This window comes from Mytilus trossulus, chromosome 1 (genome assembly GCF_036588685.1).
Source record: "Mytilus trossulus isolate FHL-02 chromosome 1, PNRI_Mtr1.1.1.hap1, whole genome shotgun sequence".
NCBI classification, from domain to species: Eukaryota; Metazoa; Mollusca; class Bivalvia; order Mytilida; family Mytilidae; genus Mytilus; species Mytilus trossulus.
In genome coordinates this window covers 90,366,549-90,378,722 of record NC_086373.1, presented here as the reverse complement: position 1 = coordinate 90,378,722, position 12,174 = coordinate 90,366,549, and positions in this window count along the sequence as shown.

The window sequence follows — 12,174 nt, the reverse complement described above, 5'->3', positions numbered from 1 at the left end:
TGTGGGTTTCATTACCGAAGCATGAACGTATTTTACAATAGGTTTATTTGAGAGATACACAGTGTTGAGGATTTGTATAGTGAGAAGGATTTTGCGGTTTATACAAATTCTTGCCAATATTTATACATAAATTCTGAAAACCCTTTATTACAATAATTTATACCTTCTTATAATCTTAACCATATTACATCATAATGGATTTTACACTCATTTTCTGAAACCCTATATTACAATAAATTAAACTTTCTCAGTACAATAAATTAAAATTTCTCATAATCTTAACCATTTAATCTTTAAAAATCTCATTCTTTTATCAGATTTTTTATAGCGTATACTTTATACACTTGGAGATTCACTTATATTCCAATGAAAAGCCTGAAATTAACAGGTACGCAAGCTCAAAATATAATTGTAGTTATCTTTAAGGTAAATTCGTTTTGGCATTACTTATATCTCAATTATTATATAAATTAGGTTAAATCTTAAGTAGTTAATATACAGTTACACGAAAGGCTGTTCTCTCAGTCATATTGATTTAAATCAAGAAAGGATTTGTCTTCAGAATAACCGATATTTCTTCAATTTAATACGCCGTTTCACACTGTGTTCCCTTTTTGAATAACAGGTACACTTGTTCCAAGTTGGGGAGTAATTTTTAATCAATTATGCGACAGTTATATCAGTTGTCCATATAGCACTTGACCCTTTTTCAACATGGTATTGAAAAGTCCAACATTATAGGTGTAAATCATATGTTAGCTGGTGTTCGCACACCAAACTTCAAGATCATTTAAAATCGACAGATTATAGTTTATAAAGTATCATCATTCATCGAAACATTTAACAGAGTGTTATAAGCAATTAAGATATTTTCTTCATTCCATTGTAAAATATGTTATAAATCTGAACATCGAACAGACGCTAAATTAATTTTTAGTCAAGCAAATCTGATAATGCTACAACCATTTCTATGATTACTGATAGAATAACTGAATGCAATCAAACAGAGCAATATATTGAAAACTTCTTCAAATCTTGTATCTTGTATGTTTTAACAAATTACAAAGTTTAGTCATATATCTTTTTAAAGTTTATTCATATGTATCATGACAAATGTACACGTATCAAGTTCAACTTCTAACTAATTTTACTACTGACTTCTGTGCGTGAAATATTCGTCGCTGGGCGTTGAACATTTGTTCTAAAAAACAGTTGTTGGCATGACACGGGTTATGTTCTTCTCATATATGTTATGATGGTATGATGCTAAATCTCTACCGGGAAGGATTGTGTCTGATGTTCATATGATGAAATCATAATCTTTCAGTCAGTTTAATTGAAGTCTGGAGCTGGCATGTCAGTTAACTGCTAGTAGTCTGTTGATATTTATGTATTATTGTAATTTTGTCTATTTTCTTTGGTTACATCTTCTGACATCAGACTCGGACTTCTCTTGAACTGTTCAAGAAATGTGGTAGTCGTAAGAGGTAATACTGAATTAAATTCCATAAGAGTGAAATTATCTTTATTCAATAGCAAGTTATATATGTGAAGTAATTTCATATCACAACCAGATCTGAGCTTAAATCATGCCTTGAACATTCCACGATCCGTGTATATGAGAGAGTCGACAATTTGCTTAAATAAAATGACTATCTTCAGTTAAAAACCAAATCCTCTAAATATTTGCGGCTTCTGGTTGGTACTCCACAACATATATATTTTTTTATCTTTATCTCTATTATTAACAAATATCAGTCTTTCTTCAATAATTCTAAACCACCCACGGAAAAAGATATATTAAGTGAAGATTTTTGGTGTGGTTTGTGTTGCTAAGTCTTTAGGTTTTTTATGGGTTTTTTTAAAACTGTTGTTTGTGTTTGTGATTTGGTCTTTTTCTTGTTTATCCCTGGCGTTGTCCCTTTATTTTCTACGTCTCAGTTTGTAAGTCCCTTTGGTATCGATCGCCTCTCTTAAGCTTAACTTCTGCGAGGTTTTGAATAACTGCATCTGCTGTATGTTCCCTTCAAATCGATTGATAGTTGTGACTTTTTGAATCGCTATACTACATTTTCAATCAAATGGTAGAAGTTTTTTTTTATAAATAGCCATTTATTATCAGCAACTAATAATTGCATGTCCACTTCGGTCAGGAAAATGATGAATACCGCATATATACTTGTAAAGAACTATGACGAAATCATGTTAGCTATATATTTTCTCCATAAAACTGTATAATAAATTTCCAAGTATTACCTAAATTATGAAATAACGTCTTTTTAGTAACAAACAAGTGTTAACTAATCAACTGTATAAATTCTTCAATGGTTTCAGTACATACAAACAAACAAAAAAATATTCAGAACCACGGCTGATACAAACTGGTTCCTAGAATTCGAAACAATACCAACTGCCTATATCTCATAACCATAAACAAAACATATACAGACTGTATATGGGATTCACAGACAATAAAAAGACTAGATGTATCTTACAACCATAGAAATACAAAGACTGTTTTAAAAACCACAGACTATTTACATTCAGACTATGAAGGAGAACCACAGACAAAACACACTAACGTACCGAACAATTAGACAATACTTAAGAACACATGCAATACATATAAGTTTGAGTGGATTAACGACCACCTATAATGTAAGTTTTTTAACACATTGTTGTCAATATAACCGAATTTTATACATGTGAGAGGTTAAGCTAGCTATAAAACCAGTTTAGTTTAAAGCCACCAGTTTCAAAATCAGAAAATGTCTGTACCATTTCAGTAAAAAGACAGGTATTATACCAAATATGTCCGTTTTTTAAGCATTGTTATAAATAAATGGAATTTGATGTGACAGTCATTCAAGCGAGAGGTTTAGCGCTATAAAACCAGGTTAAATCCACCATTTTCTGCATTTGAGAATGCAGGTACAAAATCAGGAATATAACAGTTGTTGTTTATTCATTTGATGTATTTCATCATTTGATTTTGCCATTTGATTGCTTTCCTTTTTGAATTTTCCTCTGAGTTCAGTATTTATCTATTTCACCTTTTATGCATTCTGTTTGATGTGTTTTTGCCTTTGAACAGGAACGTTCCATTTCTGCTTTTCCTAGGAGCTCTGTAATTTTTTTATTTTACTTCATACAAATCAAGCATATTCTTTTTGCTCTGCATGTTCTTATTTTGTGTCACAGAAGGATATCCATATCATGCGTTCTTCTAATACATGAAGAAAATCTTGAAGTAATCTTTCAATTAAACATTGTTTTACACATGCTGAAAACTTAAAAACTTGAAATGTGGTATGTTTATCAAGAAGATAACTATCAAATGGAGACTTTCAACAATGGCAAAACACATACCATATTGTATAATGTAGTTCAAAGGAGAAAACCAACCATGTCATTAGTGTAGACAACACATTCAGAAAGTGAGTAGGTTAAAATCAATCCAGTTTAGTCTGATGTAAAATCATTCTGTAATTGCCAAAAGTGCATTTGATATAAAACATGTATAAGGCAATTTCCTATAAAAATTTAATTTCCAAGGGACATTACTCATGGTGAAATAGTGGATTTGAAATGAATTTCAATCTGACCCTAATACTTGCTAAGTTAACCTTCAATATAAATATGAATGATGTAGATTTGAAAAGGCTTTCCATGCAATTTTTCGTATAATTTATATTTCCAAGGGGAATAGCTCCTTCAATAATAATTATTTGGAACTGAATATGACTCCCCTATAAAATGAATTCTAAACACTAACTTTCCTAGGAGCTACATTCAGTTTAAGGGTAATCAAGTATAAAGGTATATTAAAACTGCTTCTGCATCTTCTAGTTGTTACAGATACACATGTTAGAAAATGGTTAAAAAAGATATGCATTTGTCACTTTACTAGGAGTATCCCATGTTGTCAAAGAACCCCAAGCATGAGAAGGAGAATTGACATAAAGTATTTTTTAAAGAACATAATATAACATGATTTATTTTACATAACTCTTTAATACTAATTGAATATAACAACACAAATCGAAGTGCAGTACAAATAATCTCCTCTGTTCTGTAGACATTCTTGCCTCTCATTCTTTCTTAATTGGGTGGCAGGCACTAAATCTTTTTTAACCTAAAACATAACAATATGGTTCAGTTGAATAAATAATTATTCTAAAACAATACAAAATTTAAAAGCCCCAAACAGTTGTCATTTGTTTTCCATCTAAGGACAAATAGGAGTGTTTCATAATTGCAATGGCAGAATCCCAAGACAGTATCAAAATGTAAAACTTATAGAAATACAATTCATTTGTGAGACCAATCATTTAAATGAAAAGTTCAAATCATTTTTTTCTTGGGTAATTACTTTTCTTTGCTTTACAACTGTGATGATTAAAATATAAAGTGTGGTAATAGACAAACATAGAGTGGTGAGAGACAAACATAGTGTGGTGATAGACAAACGTAGTGTGGTGATAGACAAAGATAGTGTGGTGATAGACAATAGTTTGGTGATAGACAAACATAGTGTGGTGATAGACAAACATAGTGTGGTGATAGACAAACATAGTGTGGTGATAGACAAAGATAGTGTGGTGATAGACAATAGAGTGGTGATAAACAATAGTGTGGTGATAGACAAACATAATGTGGTGATAGATATACACAGTGTGTTGATTGATTATGTGTGGCGGTAGATATATTATATGTGGCCATAATTATGTTATGTGTGGCAGTAGATACATAATATGTGGTGGTATATACATTATGTGTGTGCCAGCAGATGTATACTGTAGACAATGCTACAAGTGCAATAACACTGAAACAATATATTTATAATGTTTACTCATTTTGAATGATACAATCATTGACCCCCAGTTAGTATATCATATTTGCTGCTTTTATTGAAAAGATGCCTGACATGATATTTACATAAAATATTGCATGACATGTTGGAGCGGTTATACCTTAAAAAACATTTCTTTTAAATTATTTCATTTCAACCAGGATTGTTTAAGTGCTTATTAACTCTTTACATACATATGTATAATACTTTGCTAATTAACTCTTTACATACATATGTATAATACTTTGCTAATTAACTCTTTACATACATATGTATAATACTTTGCTAATTAACTCTTTACATACGTATGTATAATACTTTGCTAATTAACTCTTTACATATATATGTATATTACTTTAAATTTCAATGAAGATTACCTTTTCCTTTTCTTCTATTTTCTATCTATCAAAATCTTGTTTCACTTTTCTGAAGAAAAAAATTATAACAATGATAGGTGTCACATTGAGTCATTTTAAGTTTAAAATCTAAATTAACATAAACAGATTTCTGTATAGAAACATGGATTATTATCATACTCATATCCACTTTCAAGTTGGAAGTTGAGAGATATACCCAGTGGTGTGAAAGAAATAATGTATATATTGAGGTGAAAATATTAACAGTGAGCTGATAGATATTATGAGTGAGGTGATACATATAAAATGAGCAATTGATTTACAAAGTGAGGTAATTGGTATTTTCAGTAAGGTGATATGATATATTGTGTGGATATATACATAGAGAATTTTGGGTAAATATAGAGAGAATGGGGATATATATAGAGAGTATGCGGTGATTGATATATGTAGTGAGGTGATTGATAAATAAAGTAAGGTGATAGGTGTTTATGTTGTGAAGATAAACATAGAGACTTCTGGGTTAGATACAGAGAGTATGGGGATAGATATAGAGAGTGTGTGGTCATTGAAATTTTTGCGAGGTGAAAGTATGTAAAGTACGGTGAAAGGTGTTTATAAAGTGGTCATAAACATAGGGACTGTGGGGATAGATATGGAGAGTATGGGCATATTATACGTATATAGAGAGTGTGTGGTGATTGATATATTAAGTGAGGTGATTGATAAAAACAGGAAACTGATAGGTGTTTATGATGTGGCCATAAACATAGAAACTAGTGGGATAGATATTGAGAGTATGGGGATAGATATAGAGAGTGTGTGGTGATTGATATATAAAGTGAGGTGATGGATAAATAAAGTAAGTTGATATGTGTTTATGATGTGGTCATAAACACAGACTGTGGGGATAGATATCGAAAGTATGAGGATAGATATAGAGAGTGTGTGGTGATTGTTATATAAAGTGAGGTGATGGATAAATAAAGTAAGGTGATAGGTGTTTATAATTGGGTCATAAACATAGAGACTGTGGGGATAGATATCGAAAGTATGGGGATAGATATAGAGAGTATGTGGTGATTGATATATAAAGTGAGGTGATGGATAAATAAAGTAAGGTGATAGGTGTTTATAATTCCGTCTATAAACATAGAAACTGTGGGGATAGATATCGAAAGTATGGGAATATATATAGAGAGTGTGTTGATTGATATATATAAAGTGAGGTGATTGATAAATAAAGTGAGACGATGGTTGTTTATTATGTGAAGATATACCGAGAGACTTTTGGGATAGATAAAGAGAGTGTGTGTGTGGTGATTGATATATAAAGTGAGGTGATTGATAAATAAAGTAAGGTGATAGTTGTTTATTGTGTGGAGATATATACAGAGAGACTTTTGAGGCAGATATTGAGAGTTGGGGATATATAACAAACAAATGGAAGTTTTTAAAGACCTTGACTGGCTATACAGCCCTTGCACGGTTGGTGGGGATATATATATAGAGTGTGGTGATTGATACATAAAGTGAGGTGATTGATAAATAAAGTAAGGTAATCTAAGGTGTTTATTATGAGGAGACTTTTGGGGTAGATATAGAGAGTATGGGGATATATATAGAGAGTGTGGTGATTGATATATAAAGTGAGGTGATTGATAAATAAAGTAAAAGGGAAGCTTTTGTGTTATCCCAAGATATACATAGAGATTATTATGATATATACATAATGACTGTTGGCATCAGTATGGAGAGTGTAGTGATAGATAATCATGGTATGGGGATAGCTATTGAGACTGTAGTGATATATAATCATAGTATGGGAATAGCTATTGAGACTGTAGAGATAGATAATCATAGTATGGGGGTACCTATTGAGATTGTTGGGATATATATGGAGAGTGTGGTGACGAATGCAGCGACTGTAGCAATGGAGGAATATATTAAACACCACACTGTATATATCTTTTTTGAGTATCATTTTATAAAAATACTTTACCATCACTATTGCTGAGTGCTGTTTGGTTGTAAATCATTTAACTATTCTTGTTATTTCATTTAAAATTAGATGTACCAATGTCCTTTCTTCCATTTTCACCAATGACCTCTAAATCCTTGCAAACTGTTGTTTGGTATTTCTGTAAGAAGAACACAAATATAAATAATCAATTTGATAATTGCTACATGATAAGTATACAAGATTATACAAACATATCTCAGTGGACATTGCATATCTGCATATCTCCTTCCACTGTAAATTATACAATGACCAGTACATTTCTCTGACTTAGAAGATACAACAAGTTATAGTATACAGTCTGGTGAAAAATAGATAAATAATGATGAGAGATATAATCATTGTGTTACTATAAATATGATATCATGGTGATAAAAAGATATAGATAGGTGATAAGTGTGGACTTAGTTATATTGGGGTTATGTGTATATGTTCCGGACCATATGAGTATCTGGACCATACGCGTATGGTCGGACCGTACGCGTATGGTCGGGGTAATCAACACGTATACTTTAAAACTCTTCATTAGGTGTGACCCTTCTGGTTGTTATGTCACTTAAATGTCATTTTATTATATATTAAAAAAAACTAAAAAAAAAACAGTTTCACACAGTTGATATTATCTACTATTTGTAAGTACAATTACTTAAAGATATCAAAATCAAATGAACACATTGTAAAAAGGAATTTTATTATTTAAAGTAGGTGACATCACCGGCAAGGATCATGATATTTTTTTAAAGATCATGATATTTATTAAAAAGTAAAATATTAAAAGTGTACGTACTATGTTTACTTATTTTTTTCTATTCTTTATTTCTATACTTCTATTTTAATCTTAATTATAAGACCGGTAAAATAGCATTTAAGAGCCATGAAATAGCTACTTTCTTTATTTTATTTGATCTGTGATATTCATTTTTCAATATTGAAGATCTAGATCTACACGACCTAGATTTTCTTAAAAACACCGTAGACACATCGGAATTGTCCGAGTCGACATCACTGCACGCAGCCAAAACAAGCAATCCGCGCAGAAAAGCTACATGTATGGTACCGTGTGAATGTCATTCCGAGTATACAAAAGCATACACGAATACAATTAGCGATAAAAACTATTAAGATCAACTGACTGTGCCATTAATATTTAATGTTTATGTAGCTTTTGAAATGTAAAATTAATACGTATTATTTCTATTGTATATTTGAAAAAATACCTATATGGTCCAAATACTCATATGGTCCGGCCTGTTAATAACCAAACGAGTATAATACTCATATGGTCGGACCATATGAGTATACGCATATGGTCATGACCATACGCGTATGGTCCAAATACTCATATGGTCCGGAACATATATACAGTGAGGTAAAGGATCCACAGAATAGTATAAAGGTGTATACAGTGTGATGATATATAAACAAAAGGATGATATGTGTGGTGACATATATAGCAATGGTGTTGTGATTGATTTAAGCAGTGCATTTAGTTAAAAGATACATATGTGGAGGGGATACATATATAAAATATGGTGAAAAATTATCAACAGTGAGGTCAAGAAAATATTTTCAGGGATGTCATATATATATATAAAATGAGGAAATAGATATATAAATTAAGGTGAAAGATATATAAAGTGAGATGATAGATATACAAATTGTGGTGACAGATACACAGTGTGGTGCTATATGTATAAAGTGAGGTGATAGAGATATAAAATGTAGTGGTAGATGTACAGTGTGGTGATAGATATATTAAATAAGGTGATATAAACTGAGGTGGTATATTAATAAAATGAGGTCTTACTTATATAGACTGAGATGATAGATATACAAAGTGTGGTGACATATATACAGGGTGGTGATAGATATACAAAGTGTTGTGACATATGATCAGTTAGGTGATAGATGTATAAGGTGTTATGATAGATATATAAAGTGTTATGATAGATATATAAAGTGTGATGATAGATATATAAAGTGTGATGATAGATATATAAAGTGTGGTGATAGATACATAAAGTGTTGTGACATATGATGAGTTAGGTGGTCCGAGACCACAATTGTCGTCCCTTGATTTTCGTTGTTCACGAATATAGTCCCTAGTGTTAACAGCTGGTTACTTGCCATTAATTTTTATACCCCTTCCAAATTTATTTCTCCATGTTTAATGACTCAAATTGTAAGTAGGGGGGTGAAATTACACTGTAAAAAAATTTGGGTCCAGAATTTTAAAGGAAAGTAGTGATTTGGTTAAGGTGAAAAAGGTTGAAAAATAGCACTTCGGAAGCTGTCAAAAGATTTCAAGACGCCCTAAAGATAAAATTGTCCATATTTTGAGTTAGAGACGATAAAGTTTTCTATAATTTTGATATAATTTGTCCCAAAAGTAGAACAACACACTGTAAAAGTTTTATTGAGAAAGCGCAGGTGGGATTTTTTTAATTTTCATATATGTTCTAAAAGAAATGCACTACGAATTAATTGTGTTCTCGGACCAGGTGATAGATGTATATAGTGTGGTGAAACTGGTGATAGATATATACAGTGTGTTGATAGATATATAAAGTAAGGTGATTAATGATAGAGTGATACTAGATTATCCCACTGTTCCAGGTTAGGGGAGGGTTGGGATCCCGCTCACATGTTTAACCCCGCCACATTATTTATGTATGTGCCTGTCCCAAGTCAGGAGACTGTAATTCAGTGGTTGTGGTTTGTCTATGTGTTACATATTTGTTTTTCGTTCATTTTTTTTTTACATTAATAAGACCGTTAGTTTTCTCGTTTGAATTGTCTTATCGGGGACTTTTATAGCTGACTATAGGGTATGGGGTTTGCTCATTGTTGAAGGTTGTATGGTGACCTATAGTTGTTAATGTTTGTGTCATTTTGGTCTTTTTGTGGGTAGTTGTCAGTTGTCTCATTGGCAATCATACCACATCTTCTTTTTTATATATACAGTGTGATTATTGATAGTACAGAGTGGTGATAGATATATAGAGTGTGATGATTGATGATATAGAGTGGTGATTGATATATACAATGTGGTGAAAACTGATACAGAGTGATAATAGATATATACAATGTTGTGATTGATGATACAGAGTGGTGAAGGATATATACACTATGACGATTGATGATACAGAGTGGTGATAGATACATTCAGAGAGGTGATAGCTATATACAGTATGGTAATTGGTGATACAGAGTTGGGAAAGATGTCTAGTGTGGTGATAGAGATAAACAATATGGTGACTGATGATACAGAGTGGTGAGTGATATATACACTATGAGGATTGATGATACAGAGTGGTGATAGAGATAAACAATATGGTGACTGATGATACAGAGTGGTGATAGATACATACAGAGAGGTGATAGCTATATACAGTGTGGTAATTGGTGATACAGAGTTGGGATAGATGTCTAGTGTGGTGATAGAGATAAACAATATGGTGACTGATGATACAGAGTGGTGAGTGATATATACACTATGAGGATTGATGATACAGAGTGGTGATAGATATATACAGTAAGGTGATTTATTATACAGAGTGGTGATAGATATGTGGAGTGTTGTCATAAATATCCAATCCTCAATTTAGTGTTCTACAAATTCAGTCCTACATATATCACTAGGCTGTATTTATATACTATACAGATATCAGTCATGTGGTGTGCTTTTATATGTTCTGTTTGTTTTTCAAATATCTCTTTATTGCAATAAGAATCCCACCAATTTCTTGAAAAGATACACACACAAACACCAGTCTTTTCTACGATGACAATAATAGTTTTCAAAATTGAAATGTGTATGATTGTGCAACATAATCAACCATACTGAAAAACAAATAGTTACAATGATAGGTGCTGAACTGAATCACTTTTAGTTTTCAGCAAACATACACAGATTGCTGTAAATATACATTAATCATTAGTATGCTTATATACACTTTCAAATTGGTATAGAAATGGTTTTAATAGATACACATAGAGTTGTGATAGCCTTATACAGTAAGAGGATGAACCAAACATATCAAGTATGGGGATAGACAAAAATAAATTGAATTGAGATGTATATATGTATATAGAAGGTGGTGATAGATAAATGAAGTTAAGATATCATATTAGGTGATAAATATATAGACTGTGGTGATGGCTATATCATATGAGGTGATGGATATAAAAATTGAGGTGATAAATAAAAAAAAGTGTGGTGATAGATAAAGAAAGTGAGGTAATATATAAAGAATGTGAGGTGATAAATAAAGAAAGTAGGGTTATAGATATGTAAAGTGTAGTAACGGATGTATAAAGAGAGGTGATTGATATATTAGATGTGGTGATAGATAATAGAAAGTGTGGTGATAGATACATAAATTGAGGTCATAAGATATATGAAGTGTAGTTACAAATGTATAAAAAGTGGTATATTGGGTATGGTTATAGATATATGAGGTGATGTAAATTTAATGTGTAGTGACAAATTATAAAAAAAGGTGACAGATTTATAAAGTGTGGTGACGGATATATATAAAGTTAGGTGAAAGTTAGGTGATTGATATATGAAGGGTGGTGATATATATATAGAGTGAGGCGATAGATGTATTTAGTTTGATGATAGATATATAAAGCATAGTGATAGATATATAAAATGAGTTGATAGATATATATTTAGTAACCTGATGAATATATTAAGGGTGGTGATGGATATGTTAAGAGTAGTTACAGATATATAAAGTATGGTGACAGATATAAAATGTGTAGTGACAGATGAACGATGTAGTAAAAATGAAGAATGGAGTGATAGATGTATAAAGTTTAATGAGAGATAAATATAAAGTGAGGTGATTGATATATAAAGTGAGGTGATAGATATATAAAGTGTAATGACAGATATATAAAGTATAGTGACAGATATATTAAGTCTGATGACAGATATA